Source organism: Camellia sinensis, chromosome 15 (assembly GCF_055761805.1).
Source record: "Camellia sinensis isolate YWXY chromosome 15, ASM5576180v1, whole genome shotgun sequence".
NCBI lineage: Eukaryota > Viridiplantae > Streptophyta > Magnoliopsida > Ericales > Theaceae > Camellia > Camellia sinensis.
This window is the reverse complement of record NC_138975.1, coordinates 49,258,402-49,282,973: the sequence shown is the minus strand read 5'-3', so window position 1 is coordinate 49,282,973 and position 24,572 is coordinate 49,258,402. Positions and strand designations below refer to the sequence as shown.

At 33.4% G+C, this 24,572-nt stretch overlaps 1 protein-coding gene across 3 annotated transcripts in view; it reads left to right on the top strand.

Moving 5' to 3' along the window:
• LOC114299455 (putative disease resistance RPP13-like protein 1) overlaps positions 1 to 16,328 on the top strand; it is a 224,943-nt gene extending 208,615 nt beyond the window's left edge. Inside the window, exons 4-11 of one of the 3 annotated variants that reach the window (XM_082909513.1) lie at positions 5,824 to 5,930; positions 6,015 to 6,153; positions 11,617 to 11,725; positions 13,522 to 13,688; positions 13,788 to 13,903; positions 14,176 to 14,227; positions 14,313 to 14,419; positions 15,975 to 16,328. The gene's annotated coding sequence lies outside the window, so the exon portion shown is untranslated. Of the gene's footprint in view, positions 1 to 5,823; positions 5,931 to 6,014; positions 6,154 to 6,783; positions 6,874 to 11,616; positions 11,726 to 13,521; positions 13,689 to 13,787; positions 13,904 to 14,175; positions 14,228 to 14,312; positions 14,578 to 15,974 lie in introns of those variants that run through there. The other 2 variants (XM_082909514.1, XM_082909515.1) reach the window with 2 other exon arrangements.
• Positions 16,329 to 24,572: the final 8,244 nt, after the last annotated feature.

Sequence of the window (24,572 nt, the reverse complement as noted above, 5' to 3'; positions counted from 1 at the left end):
ATATTCTATACATGCCACTATCTACCACCAACACCACTATCATATTCTATACATACCACTATCTACCACCAACACCACTATCATATTCTATACATGCCACTATCTACCACCAACACCACTATCATATTATATACATGAACACAATTTCCAGCACTCCACCTCAAGCTGGTTTAAAGATATCTTCCATAGCCAGCTTGCTAGTCAGCTTATCAAATTGCTTCTTGTGTAGTCCCTTCGTTAGCACATCAGCTAATTGTTCACCTGTTGGAAGGTAGGTCATACAGATTATGCCAGCATTGATTTTCTCCTTGATGAAATGTTTATCCACTTCTATATGTTTTGTGCGATCATGTAGAACTGGATTATGAGCTATAGATATAGCTGTTTTGTTGTCACAATAGACCTTCATAGGTGTCGGGTGAGAAAGCTTTAATTCTTCAAGAATTCTTTTAATCCACATTACTTCACAGATTCCATGGGCAACAGCTCTGAACTCTGCTTCTGCACTACTTCTAGCTACCACATTCTGTTTTTTACTCCGCCATGTAACTAGGTTCCCACCTACAAAGGAGCAGTATCCGGATGTTGATCTCCTGTCTGTAACACTTCCTGCCCAGTCTGCATCTGTGTATACTTCAACTTGAAGATGTCCATGTTTCTTGAACAGTAGGCCTCTCCCTGGAGTTCCTTTCAAATATCTTAAGATCTTATAAACGGCCTCAAAGTGCTCTGCCCCTGGTGAGTGCATGAACTGACTTACCATGCTGACTGCAAAGGCAATATCAGGCCGCGTATGAGACAAGTAAATCAATTTCCCTACAAGTCGCTGATAGTGTTCTCTCTTTTTGACTTCTTCAGCCTTAGCAGCTTGTAACTTCAAGTTAGGCTCGATCGGAGTCTCCGCCATCTTACAACCAAGCATACCTGTTTCTCCAAGGAGATCAAGAACATATTTTCTCTGATTAACGAATATACCTTCCTTGGATCTTGCAAATTCCATTCCGAGGAAATACTTGAGGGCTTCCAGATCCTTAATGTGAAATTCTTTTGCGAGTTTCTCTTTGAGGGCTGCTAACTCTGCTTCATCATTACCAGTTAAAATGATGTCATCAACATAAACAATCAAAATTGCAATTTTACTGTTTTTTGAATGTTTATAAAATATTGTGTGATCTGCTTGACTCTGCGAGAAGCCACAACTGATAACTGCCTTCCCAAAGCGTTCAAACCACGCTCTTGGTGATTGTTTGAGTCCGTGTAATGACTTGTTCAATCTGCATACTCTGTCACTTCCAAGTCTGCTCAAATCCTGGCAGTAGGCTCATGAACACCTCCTCTTCAAGATCACCATTGAGAAATGCATTTTTAATGTCAAGTTGATGTAGAGGCCAATCTGAATTTACTGCAAGAGATAACAGTACTCTGATGGAATTTATTTTAGCAACAGGAGCAAACGTCTCCTAATAGTCGATCCCATAAGTTTGAGTGAAACCTTTAGCCACCAGTCTCGCCTTGTATCTCTCAACGCTTCCATCTGCGTTACATTTTATCGTAAACACCCATTTACACCCAACTGTTTTCTTGTCTTTGGGTAGATCAACTATCTCCCATGTACCACTTCTCCTTAAAGCATTCATCTCCTCCATGACTGCTAATTTCCAATTCGGATCATCCAATGCTTCCTGTATATTCCTTGGAACAAACAAGTGTGAAATCCTAGATGCGAAAGCTCTATGATTTTTAGACAGTCTTTGATAGGAGAGGTAATTTGCAATAGGATGTTTAATGCAATTTCGGACACCTTTCCTAATTGCTATAGGTACATCAAGGTCGGAAATAGAAGGAATAGGATTACCTAAAATTTTGATGCCAGAACTCGGGTGGACATTCGGGTCATTAGGATGGACATTCGGGTCATTATTCCTCAGATGAAATCGCTTCCTAGTATAAACCTGAAGCTCAGGATTTAGATCATTTTGTAGTACTTCTCCCCCTAAACAAGAATCTTCTTGACTAGGCACCATAGAACTTGGTTCTCCTAAGTGATCATTATCAGACAGATGTGGTTTTTGTGTAGGATAAATGACATTGGGGAGCGGGATAGAAATATCCCAAAAACGGTCTTCTACTCCACTTGTCTCCCCCTGAAGAGAAGTGTTGGGGAAATAGGATTTTGTTTCCACAAATGACACATCCATACTCACATGAAATTTCTTGTTTTGAGGATCGAAGCACTTATACCCCTTTTTGTTTGAGGAATAACCCAAAAAAACACATTTTATAGCACGGGGGTCAAGTTTTGAACGAAATTGACTGGGAACATGAACATAGGCAGTACATCCAAAAACTTTGGCGGGTAAATCAGAAAACAACCTCGTGTCAGGAAAAAAAGTTTTGAGACAATCAAAAGGTGTTTTGTATGTTAACACCTTTGTAGGCATCCTGTTTATCAAATAAGAGGCTGTTAAAATTGCTTCACCCCATAAATATTTAGGAACATGCATGTAAAACATTATAGTACGTGCTACTTCAAGTAGATGTTTATTTTTTCGTTCTGCAATGCCATTTTGTTGAGGGGTATCCCGACATGTAGATTGATGAAAAATCCCCTTTTTTTCCAAAAACTCACCTAACTGCTCATTGAAATATTCTGTTCCATTATCAGAATGTAAAATACCAATTTTGGTTTGAAATTGGTTTTCAATCATATTGTAAAAATTTGTGAATAAATTTTTCACGTCAGATTTTTTATTCATCAAATAAATCCAACATAAGCGGGTATGGTCATCAATAAATGTAACAAACCATCTTTTACCAGAAAGAGTAGTGATTTTAGAAGGGCCCCAAACATCACTATGAATCAAATAAAAAGGTTTTGAAGCCTGGTAAGGTTTTGGCAAATAAGTAGAGCGATGAAATTTTGCAAAAATGCAACTTTCACAATGAAAAGAAGAACAATCAATCCCTTTAAATAATTCTGGAAATAAATGTTTCAGATAAAGAAAACTAGGATGTCCTAGCCTATAGTGCCATAGCATTATTTTTTCTCGAACAGAGTTTGAACTAGTACTATTAAAGCTCTGAGCTTTTTTATTACTAACAGGTACTTCATCAAAGTAATAAAGACCTTCAAGCATCCTAGCACGCCCAATCATCATCCCCGAGTTCTGGTCCTGAAATTCACAATGGGATTCAAAAAATGTAACACGACAATTAGAATCCTTAGATAGTTTACTGACAGACAAAATGTTACAGGCTAAGTTGGGGACGTGAAGAACAGCATTGAGATTAATTTTCTCAGTTAGTTTAATAAATCCTTTTCCTGCAATAGGTGAAAAACTACCATCGGCTATTCTGATTTTGTCATGACCAGAACAAGGGAAATAGGTACTAAATAAATGGGAAAAACTAGTCATGTGATCGGAGGCACCGGAATCTATGATCCACGGAGAGAAGTTTAGGCAAGAGAAGGCTTTAGGATTTCTACCTGTTTGTGCCAACAAAACACTAGGAGTACCGGTTGAGGAGTTGGATTTTATCAGCTTTAAGAGTTGATCAATCTGCTCTTTGTTGAAGGGACCTGAATCGGCTTCATTAGCGGTAGGAAAGCCACGATTCTTCTCTCCTTGTTTGCTGCTTTTCCAGTTGACAGGTTTGCCATGGATCTTCCAACACGTTTCGCGCGTATGGCGAGGCTTGTTGCAAAAATCACACCAGACCCGTGGCTTATCATCAAACCTGCGCTGGTAATTTGCAGCCTTGTTGGCCGCAGCATCGCTAATTAAAGCAGAAATTTCAATTGATTCACCATTACCTTTTTTCTTAAGCATGACGCTCTTTCGGCTCTCTTCCCTTCTGACTTCGGCAAATACTTCGCCAATGGATGGGAGAGGAGGTCTGCCAATAATTCTTCCTCGCACTTCATCGAACTCAATGTTGAGGCCGGCAAGAAACTTGTAAATACGGCTGTCTTCTACAGTTTTCTTGTGGTGGTTGCAGTCGTCAACCGATTTCCATTCGTATGTGTTGAAGATGTCAAGATCCTGCCACAACCTTTTCAACGAATTGAAATATTTGGTGACGGAATCATCTCCTTGACGAATCTCTCCCAACTTCAAAGTTAATTCGAAAACTTGAGATTGATTTCCTAGGTCAGAATACATCTGACTAACATTATCCCACAATTCTTGTGCAGTAGTATAGCACATGTAATTAGAGCTTATATCCTCCTCCATGGAATTGACCAACCATGTCATAACCATGGAGTTTTCAGCGTCCCAACTGTCGAACAGCGGATCATTAACAGCAGGAGCCTTCTTGTCACCAGTGATGTAACCGATCTTTCCTTGCCCACGGATATACATCCGGACAGATTGTGACCAGCGGAGAAAATTATCACCATTTAGGTGGATGGTGGTGATTTGGACAGAGTGAGAGTTGGACGTTTTCACTGGAATGGCAGCGGCAGGGGTTGAAGTGGTTTCGGACGTGACTTCCGACATGGCTATGACGGTTTTAGGGCTGCTGTGTTTTTTGTTGCTCTGACACCAACTTAGAAAATATGAAGAAGAAGAACTCCGAAAATATGAGGAAGAAGGAATATATTTCTGTTATATTCAAAACTTCTTATCTTACAAGACCAAATGACACTCCTTATATAGGAGATATTACAAACATCATCATAACCCATTATATGCCACTTACATATTATATATTATCACTATCTACCACTATCATATTATATACATGCCACTATCTACCACCAACACCACTATCATATTCTATACATACCACTATCTACCACCAACACCACTATCATATTCTATACATACCACTATCTACCACCAACACCACTATCATATTCTATACATGCCACTATCTACCACCAACACCACTATCATATTATATACATGAACACAATTTCCAGCAATAAGTAATGACAAAATGAGCTATGAAACTACTTGATCAAGCAAAAGCACCTTAAATTGGTGACTACTTGGAAGTTGTATATTATTAAACTTAAAAGGGGATAAAAAAATGAGAGTACTAAATATTCGGATTATGGATCAAAGAAAAAAGTTCAATCCGAATCTTGTTGAAGCCATTTTTGTCAAATCGTGAATCGTTTTGCTAAAATAGTGAATCTTGAATCGTAGGATTCATTTTATTTAATATAACATATAATTCTATGTATTTATATACATAATATAAATACATACAATGTTTAAAATAAAGTAAATTATGAATAGGACTAAATTATATATATGTATATACATATAAAATCACTTATATCAATATAATTAATTAATCTTTTTTATATATCTTCATAGTTTGGTGAACACAATGATGTTTCATACATTATGTAAACAAAAATAGTAGTATTGAATCACAGTGAATCATGTGAATCGTAGTGAATTGCGTTGAATCATAAATGGAATCTTACAATTCACTCAATTTCCAATTTAAAAGCACGATTCGAATAATTTTTGTTGAAACTCGTATCGAATCGTATGAATCGAATCGTGAATCGTTCGATTATAACAACCATGGTTGAAGTTATCAGTTCTCTAAAAAATTCAATCGGATTAGTATGTATTTGTTCCTGTCTGCAAAACAGCCATCTTATTCTTCTGTTCCCTTAAGTTTGACATTTATCTTCTTTTTGTTTCTTTTGTTTGTATCAGGTTTTAAGTCATTACAAATGGCCTGAATATTTGGAAACTAATTTTGTTTTCGGTGAGTGTTTTCTTGTATAATGCTAGACTCTTCTCCAGAAATTTGAAATATATGTATCTCAGTTTACTTATCTGTTCTCTTGTCAAGGTTCATCCTCAATTGGGTCAGTCACTGCACAGTTTTTAGGTGCATTTTCAGCAGCATCTGGAAAGACATCAGTGCGGTTCTCTGAGTCTGAGGAGTCTGATCCAGATGTAAGAAACTTTTACTATTCGTGTAGCATGAATTAAAATCTGAAATTCTTTAATCTTTGGAATCAGTAGTTCATTCATTGTTAGTTGTTTACAGTGGGGCTGCTGGAGTGCAAGTCAAGAGATAAGAAACCCATCCATTAGAATCATTTTTCCCACAATTGAAAGAGTGAAAAAGGCAAGTTGTGGAATCTTAGCTTCAAAATACCTTCTGTGTTTCTCGCAGGTATCCTGACCTTTGACCTTTTGATTACCTGGAAGATAGTTTAATGGTTTTTAACTGGATTCCATGTGTCATTTTGCCTTGTTTGTTCGTTTGTTTGTTTTATTAATAAAATATTCCTGATTATTTATATTTCATTATTGTATGGGATAAAGTTATAGTGTGCAACTAAGTCCCACATAGCCCTACTGAGGTTTATGAGGAATATCTCATGTCTAGCCTGGTTAAATCATATATTCTGAATACAAAAAAAAAAAAAAAATGCATCTTTAAATCCATGTGGGATTGGTGACTGCCTGCCACTTCAATTGGTATGGATAAGGGTTTGTGGAAATAAGCAAATATCAAATCAGTAGTGGTTTCAAGTGAAACAGAAAATCTGTTTTCTTTTCCAGTTAAACCCTTGAATGTTAGTACCAATATGGTTTACAACTATGGCATCAAAAAAAAAAAAAAAAAAAGTTGAAGATACAACAGTTTCTTTTTTTGGCAGCTGTGACTTCTCCATTATCTTAGTGAAGACTAGCTCATTTCTTCTTGTTTAATAATCAATTGCCTTTTTTTTTTTTTCCTTTTAACACGCAATTTACTGAATACTGTTTTTTTTTTTTTTTTTTTTTTTTTTTTTTTTAGAAAACATGGCAAAGGTTAAGAAACGTAGGCATGCTTCATGATGCGATTCCTTATCCCAACAACAGAGTTAATCATCCCATGCATGTCAAGGTAAACACATTCCCACCCTATTGTTCTGAAGTCTGTCTCTTCCAAGATTTCTTTCTCTCTTTTTTTTTTCCTGATCGGCAACAAAAGGAAATTTTATAAAAAAAGAGTACAAAAAGAGGACAAGATGTCCTCTACAATAGGAGAGAAAACATCAATCACCAAAACTAAGAAACAATTTAATCATTATATAGCACTTTTCAATCTCTATAAATAAAATTATTAAAAAACAGAATCCCCTTAAAAGGAGTCGAAATGGAAGTCCAAAATGATGCCAAAAAACCAACTCTTCCTGCATGGATGCCGTATCATCAAATTTTTATTCAAAGATCCTTGCATTCATTTCCAACCAAAACCCCCAAAACAGAATGCCACATCACTTTTGCTTTCATCATACCTCCAAATTCCAGAAAATCCATTGAAATCATTACTAGACAAGTTCCCAGAGCCACCCATTGGACATCAACCAAACGAAAGAGATGATGTTATAGATCAAAGCCACATGGCAATGCAAGAATAAGTGATCCAAAGCCATATTAAGTTTATTTCGTGAAGTTGAGTGCATTCTTCTATTTCTTATGGATTCCCCTGCCATTCTAAACGGTTGTATTCACAGATGTACACCAAGGGTGAATGCAGTCTTATTCACATTACTGTAGAGATCTCGGTACCAGGATGTCATGTACCCTTGTCACCTTTAAAAAAAAAGAGGCCAAGTGGAAAATTTACCTTATGAGATGGAAATCTAACATTCTGTTCTAGAGCGGCGATTATTTGATTCAAATAACAACCATAATGGATCTCAACTCAATTCCTATGAACTTATGTGTTGGGTAGCCATTTCACATTGAAACATACATCACATGTGTGGAGCGTCCAACTTCTGGGGATTCTGCTGGATTACAATCTTATGATATTTTTTAACATCCTATGAATTCAATCACTTCTCTCATTACTAAATCATCCTGACCCTCGTCCAGAAACCCTTCTTTGTTTTACAAAATCCACAATCACTTGGGTAAAATGCAAACTCTGTTTTAAAGAGAGTCTTTCTGAGTGTTTTTTTTCTTTTATTTGACATTGCATCAAGAGTTCTTTGCCTTCCGACAAATAGCCTGTTAATCACCTTCCAAATTGCTAATACGAATTGATCTTGCATTGAAATCAAGGTTTTAAAAAGCGGCTGCAACCGTTACGTAACGGTTTTGGTGGTTACCGCCACCCGTTACGGCCGCTTTTGCTGTGTGATTGAGATTCACAGGTGTGTCGACCGTAGCGGCTGCCATAGCGGTCGTAATGGTGCCGTAACAGTCGTAATGGCCTGTTACGCATCGTTGCGTAACGGTTCCGAACTGTTTCTTTCGAAAAAACACACAAAAAAAGTTGAAAATGGGGGGAAGAGGGATAGAGAGAAGAGGGAAGAGAAAGAGAGAAGATGGACGAGCAAAAGATAGAGAGAGAGAAGAGGGAAGATGAATAATATGTTATTGATTTATTAAAGCTATAAGACCTATGCTATTCTATTCAGCTGCTGTCACTTAACCATTTTGTTTGTGTGCGTCTGTCTATATATTATTTGAAAATAATAATAATAATAATAATAAATGTGGTCATTATCTATTTGGCTTGGTTAAAATATGTATATATATAAATTTAGGTTCTTATTTATTTTCTTACTTTTGTCATTGTTTATCTTATATATAATAGTTAGTAATTGATTTTTGGTATAATATAAAGTCATTAATTATTAAAATAAAATATAAAAAACTCAGTTTATAGTGATTTAAAAATATGAAATATATTGGATCATACTTAAAAATTTACAAAAATTGATCAATATTTATTTTAAAACTAATAAACATGACTATGGAAAAAAAATATGCGTATTGGTAAGTTTTTTTCAAATTGTGCGAAAAATAAAAAAATTCACGGTTTCGGTTACTACAACCGTTACGCTACGGCCTTTACACCCTGCAACCGCAACCGCAACCGCAACCGCAACCGTTACCGCAACCGCACCACCGCCACCGTTACGGCGACCGCAACTGCTTTTCCGAACCTTGATTGAAATTAACTTCCAGAGAGTAGTTGCTGTGGCAAGAAGGCAGAACCCAACCCACAAAAGAAAGGAAATTACAATTCTTTGTTAACCAATGACCATGACTGTTCTGCTACAAAGCTATCACCTGAAAGCATAATGTTGACATCGAAATTTTTTGAATTGATCTGACAAGGCCTTTACATTCAAAATTTTGCTTGATATAGCTTACTTATTTGGAGTGTAATCGGAGAATATTCAAAGGTGTTACGGAACCTGTGCATAGAATCAAGGGTTTTTTCTTGTCCGTTTTATATTGCTGGTCTTTTGGGAGGGTTTTGCCTTCCATAGACACTCTTTTTGACTTTGTAAATTCTGTCTTGTAAGAATATATATGAGTTGTCCCTTCTGGTCATTGGAAGTTATTATGGTGTAACCTCCTTCCCTTTTTGTATTGGGTTTTCCCTTTCATTTTTTGTCAATGAATTTTAGTTACTTTAGCCAAATATATATATATATATATATATATATATATTCTGCATACAACATCATATTTAAGCCACAGTCCGGGAGCAACTCAATTCTATCAATCTTTAATTGGCTTTACTTTTAAAATTCTTGATGTGGCTACAATTAAGGAGATTAGGAACGTGACTCAACTTTTGAGGAATCTTAAGGCTTATTTTATTTACCTGGACAATTTCAAGAGGTGCTAGCTGTGTGTATATATATGTTCCTTCCTCTTCTTGCATTGGAAGTTCCAATCTGTGGTGCTGCTTCCTTGCTCTAATTTCTCCATGATGCTGCTTCCATACCATCTGTCACTTTTATTCTCCTTTTTTTTTTGTTATTTTCCAAGTGTCAACATTGAATTGAATATAGAAGAGATTTTCAATTTGTGCTCAAGATCATGCTTGGGTTTTCATGTATGCATGAATGATTGTGATCTCAAAGATTTGCACACCATATGATGTATTGGAGTAGTCTTACAATAATTTTATATAATAGATGTATGGGAAGAATGTTCTTCCCTAAAATCAACATTTTTTGTGTTGCTATGTCTCGGTATTATGTGAAGTTACAATTTAAGCCACATTATGTACTCCCATGCTTTAAAACATCTCCTTAGTTGTCATTTCTATTTCAATTTATCTTTTCGAAAATTGCTGGTTTTAAGTTAATAGAGGAGAGAATGTATGGTAAAAGCAGGTAGCTAGAAGACGCTTCCAGTCTAAGAAGGATGCTTCGTCCTTCAGATGGGTGTATTCTGGGTCCCATAACTTCAGTGCTGCTGCTTGGGGATGCCCAATATCTAATTCACTCAGGACAAAGGCTGTTGGAGCTGTGAAGACAAATTCTGTATTGGGTTCAAGACTTAACGTCTGTAACTACGAGCTTGGTATCGTTTTCATCGTTGCACCATCAGATGCAAATGGTAGTTCCAACCATAAGAGTAGGAGTTTGGATGATATCATATTGCCATTTGTTGTGCCTGCTCCGAAATATAGTCCCAGTGACACACCAGCAACAAAACAGGCTATGAGAGAAGCATTGGCTGAATGGGAGAGAGATATATATCTGGAAGCAGTTGCATCTGGAGAATTGATGGAAGAAGAAGAGATCCCAGATGAAGAAGAGGAAGTATTGAAGGCAACTGATTATGTCACGAAGGAGCGGGAAGATGAGAAAGCTTATGCTGATATACTATGGAGCCAAAGTTGATTCATGTGAGCTTCTGATTAAATTGCTTGTTGAGAGGAAAGTAATAGATGGCTTGAAATGTCCATGTATGTACTTCCTCTAGAGAAATGTAAAATCTGGAGAGAATGTTGTATTCTATATCTTTAGATTAGATTAGAGGGGATTGATGTACATACACTTGGTTTTAGGATTGTAGATTTTAGAGGTGCCATTCTTTGGGGGATTAAGGGTTGGTATACCAAAGGACTATTCTTTTCATTGGTTTGTGATTGTATTGGGGGTTGAGTAGGACTTTAGATTTCCATTGTAAAAATAGAGTTTTGAAAAGAGTTTTAAGTTGTGTGTTTGGTTATGAGTTTTGAAATTTTTTTATTGGAATCATAATTCCCAAAGAGAACCAAACGCAACCGTAATTATCCTAAACAATTTTTTTTTTCCTAAAAGGAACTTGCGTAATTCAAGAATTTATAATTCTTTATTTTGATGAATATGTTTGTTATTTGTGTTTAAAGTTCAGTACTTCTAATGGTTAATGGTTTGCACAATTCTTGTTATGCCTGCAAGTTGAATTCTTCCCTGTTAGAAACTTGTTTAAAGGACTATTCGTGACAACCAAAACCTTCTCTACCTTTTTATTTTTTTGGTAAAAAGTACAAGTTTGCATAAATTTGCTATTGAGTGCATTTTACTTGGTGCTGTGTTTGTGCATTTGACCAAGCTTGTGTTCTGTTGAGTTATATCAGTGCTGGATTTCTTACATTTTTTAGTTTTATCCTTTCCATTAGTCTTTTATATTTTATTTATAAATTAATTTTTTTTATTAGTTCATATTTCACTAATTTAGAAGCCAATTTTCCTAAGTTGTAGCATACTATTTTAAGGTCATTGTACATCATGTTTTCCAACTCTCATTCATTTTCTTTCTAATCAATGACAATGAATACATGGTTTGGTCTTCTTGCATGGCGTTTAATTAACTATCAGTCTTGGATGTCCAAAATGTCTAGGATGTGGCAATCAAAGATCATTCAGGAATGTCTAAGATGTTGATGATCTTTTACCATGATGCTGAAGTAAATGTGTAACCCTCTCAGCTTCAACTTTAAACTTTTACAGGTAACTTTTTACATTAGTTTGCTGGTCTTATAGAGTTCTTTTATTGCTAAAATTGGAAGTGAAGCACTCAGAACTGTTTTTGACATTCCATGATTTTGAATTAAAACAGTTGTGATGATGCAACTTGGAGGAATTGAAGTTGGATAAAAAAGATTGAGGGAAAGCTCTATAATAAAATTCTGCTTTTTAACTTAGAATAAGACCAATCCAATTTTTGAGTCTTGGAGTAAAACATATTATGTGGAGATTCTTCTTCTTAATTATTATTATTTTTATTTTTATTTTTTATTTTTCCGTTCCAACTATTAGATTGTTATGTAATGCCCCTATTTTCAGGAAAATGTGTACTTGTTGGTTCCTTTTCTAAGAAAGAGTGTACTTGTTTTTCATTTAATATTTTTCTTTTCCATATGGACAATCGTATTACAAATACAGGAATTTGTGTTATTATTTGTGCATTAGTTTGCTAGTCTTATAGAGTCAACACATTCATCAATTTCTTATTGCTTGCACTCAAGATGCTTTAACATTACATGCTTGTGAATTAAAACAGTTTTGAAAATGTGAGAGACAGGAAATAAAGTTAGATAACATAAATTGGATGTAATGCTCTCTTTTTTGGATTGCCACTTCTCAAGTTCTGTGACAATTTCCATAGAGTTTTGCTTATAGCTTAAAAGAAGGTCAATCCAATCTGTGACCTGGAGTTAATCCACTTTTTAATCAGTTAAAATTTTGTTACCTCAGTATTGAATTAATTATTAACAAAATACATAAGGACCAGGACTTAATTAATGCATTAATTGTGAAAGGGCAATATCATCCCTCATTGTCAAAAGTATTTTTTTTGAGAAAATTACTAATTAGTGGTAATTTTAGAAAGTAATTACATATTTATTATAAAAAAAATTAGTTATAATTATTAATAATTATAAATTTCACTACTTATTTGTAATTATTTTTTAAATTTTACATTGATACGAAATTTTCACTATTTTCTTTCCCTCTTGGATATCTTCTCCTATGTTTACCTCTTTCTCTTCTACCTTTTATTTATTAGCTAAACTGCCACTAGGTATTCACATCACAACACAATGATCATTCCATCATAGTTTCCAATGCAGCTCCATCTCCAGTGGAGAATAGAAAGCAAATTTAAGAGAGGATAACCTTTCAAATTATGCTGGTCCATGATTTAGCTACTCATCCTCATTCTAAATGGCCTTATGGTAAATGGTAATCAAATTATGGCTGTACCACCAAAAATTGTTGCATCTAGATAAAAATTGAAAATCTGAGAAAAGATGCTCCTCTCTCTCTCTCTCTCTCTCTTTCTCTCTTTCTCTCTCTTTTAAATTGGGCTTTAATAGTGTAGAGTATGAGCTCTAAATCAATATTAGGCTATTTGTTTTTGGGGGGGAAGGGCATTTTTATAAAAACCCTCGTATTTCTGAAGTAATGTTGTCAAGAGCACAAGAGATATTAAGTAGAACACTAGCATGGTTAGTGTTAAATATGTAAACACGAATTAATTTCTATTCCAAATCCATTAAGTGCTTGCCATTAGCTTCTTTGCCCTGACTAAGGTTTTCCTTTTGATCCCAAAAGTGGTTCCTGAATATAAGCCCTCATTTGTGGCACTACAAGGTGCTTTCATGTTGCATTTCTTGCTAATGTGATGCTATAAATTTGCATTTATTGGAAGCTCATCTGTTTCTCCATATGTGTGTGCTAAGCTATGGGCTATTGTGCTGTTACTTCAGCATTTTAATTGTTTGCTTCACTCCGTGCACTAGATTGCGTTCAACTTGGGTTTCTACCAAGAAATGTTGCAAAGTGGGTTGCTCCTTTATCAGATAGTGGCTTATTCTGGTATTCTGGATATGTTTATCCAAAAGAAGTCCTTGTGACTGCTTTAGAAGGAAACACCAGCATAGTACAAATGATACTGTACGTGTCAAAGGTGTGATGTTTAAGTCATATATTGGATCCTTTCCTATAGTGCAGACTGTGCTGCTTAGTTACTATGATAGTATGTTTATGCCAAGTTTTCGTGGTGCAGGGACCTGCCTTTTCAGATATATCAAGAGTAGGACAATTTGAACATGTTTCTTCAATATGTTCGTTAGTTGCATCAATTGAATTTAGAGGTCTACAGGTCTTTGGCAACTTCAAGAGGTAATAGTGATGAAGTTTGTGAGATTATAGTTTTTCCTTTATTATATAACATTCAACTGTGGTGAGATTTGTGATTGGGAGGGCTGCATTGGAAATATAAATCATATGTTGTATTGTTTTGGGGCCACCTATGTAGTTTTTGGAGGTTTCCTCAAATGCAACTGGGAAAAGCCATCTTATCCTTTTGTTCCTATCCTCGAAACAGCCATCTTATCCTTTTGTTCCCTTAAGTTTGATACTTATCTTCTTTTTGTTTCTTTTGTTTGTATCAGGTTTTATGACGTTTTAATTGGCCAGAATATTTAGAAACTGATTTTGTTTTGGGTAAGTGTTTTCTTGTATAATACTAGACTCTTCTACAGAAATTTGAAATATATTTCTCAATTTACTTATTTGTTCTATTGTCAAGATTCATTCCCAATTGGGTCAGTCACTGCCCAGTTTTTAGCTACATTTTCAGAAGCTTTTGGGAAGACATCAGTGCAGTTCTCTGAGTCTGAGGAGTCTGATCCAGATGTAAGAAACTTTTACTAGTTGCAGTTCGTGTAGCATGAGTCAAAATCTGAAATACTATAATCTTTGGATTCCATAGTTCATTAATTCATTATTGGTGTTTAATCATATATTTCGAATGTAAAAAAGTTAAAATAAAATAAAATGCCTCTTTAAATCCATGTTGGATTGGTGACTGACTGCCACTTCAATTGGTCTAAGGATTTGTGGAAATAAGCAAATATCAAATCAATAGTGCTTGCAAGATACAATAGTGTTTTTTTGCACCTTTGACTTTCCATTATTATCTTAGTGAAGATTCATTAATTTCTTCTTGTCTAATATTCAATCACCTATTTTTTATTTATTTTTTCCCTTGTAACAAATAATTTGCGTAATGTTGTTTTTTGACAAAAAACATGGCAAAGGTTAAGAAACTTAGGCATGCTTCATGATGCGATTCCTTATCCCAATGATAGAGTTAATCATTTCACGCATGTCAAGGTAAACACATTCCCTCCTTATTGTTCTGAAGTCTGTCTCTTCCAAGTTTCCTTTCTTGTTTCTCTTTTTTTCTTTTTTCTTTTTTGATCGGCACCAAAAGGAAATTTGATTAAAAAAGAAAGAGGACAAAAAGAGGACAAGATGTCTTCTACAATAGAAGAGAAACCATCAATCACCAAAACTAAGAAACAATTTAACCATCACATATCAGCTTTCAATCTCTAGAAATAAAATGAAATCCCCTTAGAAGGAGTCGAAACAGAAGTCCAAAACAATGCCAAATGACATACTCTATCCCACATAAATGCTGTATCGTCAAATTTGTCCTCGAAGATCCTTGCATTCATTTCCAACCAAATCACCCAAAAATTAAGAAGACAACACAATGACACATCACTTTTGCTTTCATCGTACCTCCAAAGTCCCAAAAATCCATTGAAATCATTACTAGACAAGATCCCGGAGCCAAACATTGGACATCAACCAAACAAAAGAGATGATGCCATAGATCCAAGAATAAGTAATCCAAAGCCATATTAAGTTTATTATGTGAAGTTGAGTCATTTTCCTATTTCTCATGGATTCCCTTGCCATTCTAAACTGTTGTATTCACAGATGTGCACCAAGGGTGAATGCAATTGTATTCACTTATGAGATGGAAATCCATCATAGTATTTTGGAACGAAGATTATTTGATTCAAATAAAGATTGTAATGAATCTTAGCTTAATCCCTACGAACTTATGCGGAAGGTAGCCATTTCAAATTGAAACATACATCAAATGTGTGAAGCGTCCAACTTTTGAGGACTGCTGGATTACCATCTCATCATATTTTCTAACAACCTATCCTATGAATTCAATCACTTCTCAGTCCAAAAACCCTTTTGCGTTTTACAAAATCCACAACCACTTGGGGAAAATGCAAACTCTGATTTAAAGAAAATCTTTCTGAATGTTATCTTTCTTTTATTTGACACTAGATCAAGAGTTAATCCTCTTCCTTCCAACAAATAACCTGTTAATTACCTTCCAAATCGCTAATACAAATTGACCTTGCATTGCTTTGATATCCAGAGAGAAGTTGTGGCAAGAAGGTAGAACCCAACCCAGAAAAGAAAGGGAAATTGCAATTCTTTGTTAACCAATGACCATGACTATTGTGTACAAATCTATCACCTGAAAGCATAAATTTTGACATCCAAAATTTTGCTTGATTATGGCTTATTTGGAGGAAGCATAACATGAGATCATTCCAAGCTGTTGAGGAGCATGTGCATAGAATCAAGAGCTTTTTTCTTGTCCATTTTGTATTGCTGGTCTTTTGGGAGGGTTGTCTTCCATAGACACTCTTTTCGATTTTGTAGATAATTTGTCTTGTAAGAATCCTTGGGATTTTTGGCATATATATAGGAGTTGTCCTTTCTGGTCCTTGGAAGTTGTTATGGTGTAACCTCCCTCCCTATTTGTATTGGCTTCTCTTGCCCATTTTTAGTTAATGAATTTTATTTACTTAGCAAAAAATATGTTGTTTTTTCTGCACACAACATATCATACATCGAGTAAGAAAGCCACAGTCCCGTAGCAACTCAGCTCTGCCAACCTTTAGGAAGAAGCTTTTTTGGCTTTTTGGGCTAAAATAGCACTAAAAGACAAAATAGGATAAAATAGTCAATAAGACCAAATGCCACATCAAACCTATAATCATTTTATTTTTTTTCTCACAAACATTACATTCTACTACAAAAAAAATCTAACCCTCTTCCCCAACACAACTATTTTAGCCTACTAAAATAGTCAAAAACTAAAATAGCCTACTAAAATAGCCAACTTCCCAAACGGGGCCTTAATTGACCAATTCATAAGTCACCAAGTCCAACCACCACAACAACAAATAGCCCTAACTATATACAACTCTCATTATAGAAGATAAATAAATACCACAAAATATTAAATTTTCTTCCATAAGAGTTGAATCTATAATCTTGTGATGCTATAAAAGTTTTTTTTACAAGTATGACTTGTTATATATATAATTTTAGTAATATTACAAATTCAGATTTAACCACTCAGAAATTACTTAAAATTATTATTTAGTGATTCAAATTTATTCTATACAAAGATCCCATACTACACAAATTCAATCTCTATCACACATCAATATTCTGGATAAATTCGGGGATTGTAAGTCCGGGTTGCCAGACTTATCCATATAATTTTCCTCAATCTAATTATTTTATATAAAAAATATTTGAAACTCACAATATTATGTTCTTTTTTTTTTTTTTTTTTTTTTTTGAGAACTAATACCATAGTATATTACTTAACCTTAATAACACCAGTTGCCAGATCATGTGCTGGCTTGATTACATCTCTTTCTACCTTCTAATACAAAAGTAATGCATTTCTTTAGCATAATAGATAATGACCCTATTTGGTAGGGCTTATTTCCAGCTTATTTAAGCTTTTAGCTTAATTTAAGCTATTTTGATGTGTTTGGTTCAGCTTAACAATACAACTTATGGCTTTTTGTAAGTCAAAAATCAACTTATTCTTTGAGTGGGGGAGGAGAAGCTTAATTTATAAGTCAAAAATCAGCTTATGTTTCCAGCTATAAGCTATAAGCTGTTAGGCTATAAGTTATAAAGTTATAATCACTTTTCCACAGCTCTACCAAACGGGGCCAATATCATTTACAAGTGTAGCTATCTGCCATTAAACAGTGAGACCTGTTTGTTGGAGCATGTTTACCAGAATTTGACAATCTGTTTTGACGCACATTTTCTCTTGGAACCTGTCTGTCCTACACAACACACATTAGAAGCTTTGTCCCTTATGTCCAACGCCATATCAGTATGTATAGAGGATCCACTATTTGCATTATTAATAACCATTGTTAACAGTGTTTTTGCCTCTTCTATGGTTCTTTCTATATTCTGTTCACCTTGGTAAAAAACCACCCTATTCCTTTGTAACCATATTGCCCAGAGGATTGCTATTGATTGAATGATAATTTCATCCTACTTTACTTGTTCCAGCCATGCCCTAAACCATTGAAAAAATGACACCAGTAAGCCAACACTAAAATCAAGCCCCAACACTGATCCCGTCCACACCCTTTGTGCCCGCCCATTGGCAGTTTAAAAACAGGTGTTCTAATGTCTCATTACCGTTGTGACAAGGACATTGTGGGTTGACATTGGCTCCTCTCTTCTTCAAATCCCATTGAACGGGCAAGATTCTATGAAGACATTTCCATATAAACAAAGCCCATTTGGGTGGTAATTTTAAATTCCATAACTTTTTTCCACACGACCTGGTCATATGAATTCCTATGAAGCCAAGGATATAATAACGCATTAAGGCTTGCTTATATCATGACTTAAACGAATAGTCCCCATTTTTTAGAGGCTTACAAACAATTTTATCTTCACAAGAATGACTGGGTACATGAATTGTTAAAATATTCCTCATACAATTTGTAGGAAAAAATAGTCGAATCAAATTCTCTCTCCAACAACCGTTCTCCATATCCATGAGATGCTCTACCCTCATTTCTGGAAAAAAACTTTGCTACCCCCTCCCACACAATGGATTGGATTTTTCCGGTATCCATTGGTCTTCAAATGGCAAAATTTGTTGACCATTCCCCACTACCCAGTGAAGGCTCATTTTCAACAAATCCCTGCCCCATAAAATAATACGCCAGCCCCATGAAGAATTATTTCCTTTTTGGGCTGTCAAGAATGGTTGATTAGCAACAATACTTGCTTAAGAGAATTTTGACAACAACATATTTGGGTTATTCAGCATCCGCCATGCCTGTTTGGCTAACAACGCTTGATTAAAGCACCTAAGATTCCCAAATCCCAAACCCCCCTGCTCTTTTGGCAAACAAACATGTGTCCATTTTTTGCAATAAACACCCGTGTCTCTGTTTGGATGCCAAAGAAATCTCCTAACCATCGATGTTACTTCGCTTAAAAAATTGGCAGGCATTTGAAAAACAGACATTAGGTAGACTAGGATAGAATGTAACACATGTTTCACCAACACTCCCTTACCAGCAAAATTCAAAAGGTTACACTTCCATCCTTGTAACCTATTTTGTAGTTTATCAAGAATTGATTCAAAAATCTCCTCTTCAGACCAACCCTGAAAACCCAAATTTGCCCCTAAATACACCCTTGGTTTGGACACCACTTTCACTTGTAATAGTGACTGAATCCACTGCCTGTCACTTGTGGTCATATTCGGGCTAGGATATAGTTCTGATTTTTGAAAATTAATTCTCAGACCATATTGAGAACAAAACGTACTTAAAAACCATTACAGGCACCAAATATGAGTGAGTTCAAAGTTTTGGAAAATGAAACAGCCACAAAATTTTAGATTGATTTCATCAAAATAGATATTTGAAAAATCAGTAATCAAAATGAATTTGAATCAAAAATTTTAATAACAAGCTTTGTCAAAAAAGGTATTGTCAAACCACAAATTATTAATTTCCTTAGGATAATAATCCTAACACTTATAATAAAATATTTTATATGTTATGTGATAGTTATTATGACATTTTCTATCTAATTTTGAACAAAAGTTAATTTTAAGAATGAATTGAGAAAATTTAAAAATATAAAGGGCCAAGTAAAAAATAAATAAATTTGAAAAGTCAAAATAGATTAACAATCAAACATAAATGGATGAAGTGTAATTTACTCTTAAAAAGATAAGTGTCACCAATGAGCAATCAATTAAACTAGAAACTAAATTTGACTTGGCAAAGTTTTGCTGCAATCATCTCTTAGACTCGTTACGTATAAAAATTCAATCTAATAATTTTATTAAAAAAATATATATAAATTCACAATATTAATAATTTTTTTATTTGATGAATTATTTACATGGAGACCCTTTAAGCTATTGCAAAATATCACTTTAACTTCCTAAATTATGGAAACGTTCAAATGATCTCCCTAAACTATTGAGAAGTATTGCTTTACCCACTAAACTATAAGAGTGTATAAATGGACCTCCTAAACTATTAGCATGTTTCATTTTGACCATTTTCGTTAGGAGGTTCAATTTGTGTGTATATATATATATATTTATAGTTTAGGGGGTTCATTTCTATACTTCTATAGTTTAAGAAGTTAAAATGATACTTCTCATTAGTTTAGGGGGTTTTCGTATAAATAACCCTTATTTAATTAATTTTGCAATGATTTTTTTTTTTTAAATCAATTGCTAGGAGAATAATTACAAATACATAAAAACATTATATTTAATTGACCAATACTTGAGTCACCAAGTCCAACCACCACCACAACAAATAGCCCTAACTATATGCAACTCTCATTATAGAAGACAAATAAATACCATAAAAAAATATTAAATTTTCCTCCATAAGAGTTAAATCTATAATCTCGTGATATTATAAAAGTTTTTCTGTAATCATGACTTATTATATATATAATTTTAGTAATATTACAAATTCTAACTTTACTATTCAGAAATTACCTAAAATTATTATTTAGTGGTTTAGATTTATTCTACACATAGACTCCACATAACACAAATTCAATCTCAATCACACATCAACATTCTGGATAAATTGGGGGACTGTAAATCCGAGTTGTCAAATTTATCCATATAATTTTCCTTAATTTAATTATTTTATAAAAAAAATATTTAAAACTCACAATATTATATTTTTTGTGCACTTTTTGACTTTTTATGAAATATGGGTTGGGTTTGGATTGGGTTTGAAGTGATGTGTTAGAGAGGTGATGTGACTTAAATAAGATGATGTGATTTAAATAGGATAGTGATTTTTTGACTTTTTAAATTTTTTAAGAGTTGCCAAACTTGGCCTTAATCTCACAATGACCAATCAACCTAACTGGGATTCAAATTTGAGACTTTGGGTGACAGGGAAATTACAAATAAATCAATTGAAATTTACTTAAAATATGAATTATTTCTTGTACAGTTTGAAAATTATAAATATTTCTTTGTTGAATTTTTTTTATTTAACAAAATAAATATAAACATTTCTAATTATTTTCTTATACAATAAAAAAATACTTAAATTATTAATTGACTTAATAATTTATTAATAAAAGAGTAATTTATTATGAAATTAGAAACTTCAAAATGCAAGATATAATTTCTAGAACCACAAAGAACAATTCATATTTTAAGTAAATTTTAAAAAATATAATTTTTTAAATTTTTTTTTATAAAAAAATAGAATAAATTACACTGACACCCCTTACTCCTCGTTAGTGATTGTCTCTTATCCTGTGTTTAGTTGGGGGATTTGGGAAGGGATTTGGAAAGAGAAATGGAAAAGGTAGGTGAAATGTGAATAAAATATGTATATATTTCATATAGTTTGAAACCCCTTTTCCCTCTTCCTTTCCAAATCCCTTCCCAAATCCCTCAACCAAACACCCCATTAACGTCTGTAATAGAAATTGTGGAAGTACTCTTTCACCATTATATAGTCTATCAAATTCCCTTCATATCTCATGTATTCACTTTTCAACATGGGTCATTATTTCACCATTCACAGCCACATTATCTCATGTAACCAGGCCATTATCTACCAGTATGGAATTAATAGTGTTTGATTCACTGAAATAGAATAATTATTTCAGCAAAATATTCATTCTCATGTTTAGTTAGATTAAAAAAATAAGGGCAAATTATATTGATGTTCCTTATATTTTACCTCTTGTATTATTTTGGTCTTTATATCTTCAATTGACTCAATTTTAACCCTTAATTTTAGATTTTGTATCAATTTAATCAAATTGTTAATATCATTAGTTTTGTTTTGTTTTGTTTTGTTTTGTTTTTTTTTTTTTTCTAAATATCAGTAAATCAGTTGAGATTAAGTCACTGGGGCCTTGTTTGGCAGCATCATATTTTAGTTTAAGGCCAAGTTTGGCTATCCTAAATAAGTACACACTTTTTATTTATTTTTCTTTTTTTCCATCACATCATCTCTCTACTTTTTTGCATATCTTTTCGTAAAAAGATAAAAAATACACTTATTTAGGTCATCTCAAACAACCCCTAAAAATCGAAAGTTATTAAAAAATTCAAAAAACTATATAAAAAAAAATCAAAGATTCATTTTTCTTTTTACTTTTTGCACATTTTTTTTGTAAAAAAATCAAAAAGTCATCATAAATATACTAATTTTTTTACCTCATCTTTTAGCTAAAAAACTGAAAAATTACTAAAATAGTATGTTCCTAAATGAGGGCTGAGTTAGATAAATTTGTAATTTTACCTTAAAAATATGACACATGAAACTTTTATATATATATATATATATATATATCTTATTAAAAAAATGTTAAGAATTGTAACTAATTAAATTAAATTGAGATAAAATCATAAATTCAACATTAAAATTAAATCAATTAAAACTACAAGAATTAAAATGTAAGAATTACCGTTACAATTTACTAAAAAAATAAGTCTCTCTTCTCTAGCCACTTCTATTTTGGGTGGAGATGGATTTGATTTGTGTAGTTTTGTGGGTTGATGGCGAAGAGGTAAAGTGGGATGGTGATGCGAGAGAGATGGAGTGGGGGTGAGTTTGTGGCTGTGGTAGGTTGGTGGTGAAGGCAGATGTGGGGGTGGAAGGTGATGGTTGTGATATGTGGTTGAAAGTGGTGGTTGTGATGGTGGGGCACCAAGTACTTGATAAAAGTCCTAGCCGGAAAAAAGTAGTTTGTGCGATGTCATGTGGTGTGGCTCCCAAGCTGCAACAGTAAGGTCCATTGCATGTTAGTAACTGGGAATTCAATAGAAATTCAGGGTAATTATTTTACTTCTTTTTTCTCTCTTCTTGATTCTTTTTTTTTTCTCATCAGCTTGATACTTTTCCATGATAGATTGGCCAAGTAGAAATCTAATTAGAAATACAATAATAGGTTGCCAGCCACATCATTAATAAGGCTGGGCCTTCTATTTTTCTATCTCTTTTTTTTTTTTTTTTTTTTTTTTTGTTTCGCTTTATTATTATTATTATTATTCTCTTTGGGTTTTTAACACTTAGTTTTTTTGTAATACCATATATATATAGGAACCCTATGGTACACACCCTCCATAATTATCCTAACTTTATTATAAAATTTCATAAGATCAACCACAAAATACATAATCTTATCACAAATTGGCGTAATAAAATGTCCAACATTTTGTGGTTCATATAACAAACGTTTGTGGTTTAGTTATGATATTTTTTCTCACGTCAATTTGTGACGAGGTTGCGCATTTTGTGGTTAATGTTACGAAATTTGTGATAAAATTATGCCAATTTATGAGAGGATGCATATGGAGGGATGTGTACCGTAGGATTTCTCTTTGTATATTGATATTCACTTTATGGTAGTCCCATACTTTTTGGTATTTAAATTCATGATGTCTTTTTCATAACTTGTTATTTATTTTTTATTTTTTTCAAATTTTACTCAATGATCATTGAGCTCAAGGTTGGTTAGGAAAATTTACAAGGAGTTAAAGTCTTATTTTTTTATTTATTTATTTATTTCCAGTCTTAAGTTAACATATTACATATTGTAACAAGTATAATTTTCTCTTGGTTCGTCTGGTGAAATATTATTGTTCTTTTACTTCTTGTTTACAGGTTTTGTGACACAGAAAAACTAAGATGCTTGCATTGGACAAGTAGGGAACGAAGTATGGGCAAAATTGATATTAAATAAAAATTAATGACTTACCTAAACATTTTCTGTTAGTTGACTTGATGGTTGACTAACGAGGGAAAATTGTATATAATAATAGAATTACTTGAATTTTTAATTAAAACAAATTTTTGATATCATTAAAATTATTAATTGACCTGATAATTTATTAATAAAAATGGTCATTTGTTATGAAATTAAAAGCTTCAAGAGGCGAGATGTAATTTTCAGAACCATATAAAGCAATTCGTATTTTGAATAAATTTCAAAAGATGTATTTGTAATTTATCTTAAATTTCTTAAAGAAGAAAAAAAATATATCAAAGGGTAGTTTCCTTATGAGATTATCTTGATAGCTTTATTTCGGTAGGTAGAAATGAGACAAATTCACAACAATTGCTTGCAACGGTGGACCCAGGTGGACTAGAGGGGAAAGTGGCAGAGTCTGGAAAATTTGTATTATTGTAGGTAGTGTTTGGTTTCTTCTTTGCTAATTGCAAAGATGGCTCCTCCTTTCAAAAATGCTTTCAGTTCTCACCACAATTAATTAAATTAGGAATGTTAATAACTTATAGCTGTGTTTGATTATCACTCGTAGTGGTTGTTTTTATTTATAGATTTAGTTATATATCACCACAATTTTTATATAGAGTTTAATTTCAAAATAATGTGACAATGACAAAAATTATGTTCATATAACACTATTTGTTCTGTTTGTCTAGCACCATTACTATATAATTTTTCTTTTTGTATAACATTACTACTTGTTCTATAATATGAAAAAAGTATTCATATAATACAATTTGCTTTTTTGTTTTTGTTTTTGTTTTGTACATATTCTAATATTGACTGAGAAATTTATTTGCAAATTTAATGATGTTTTTTAGAAAATTTATAATTATAATAATGTTTCTTTTGTTATAATTTACATACAATATTTTTACTATGA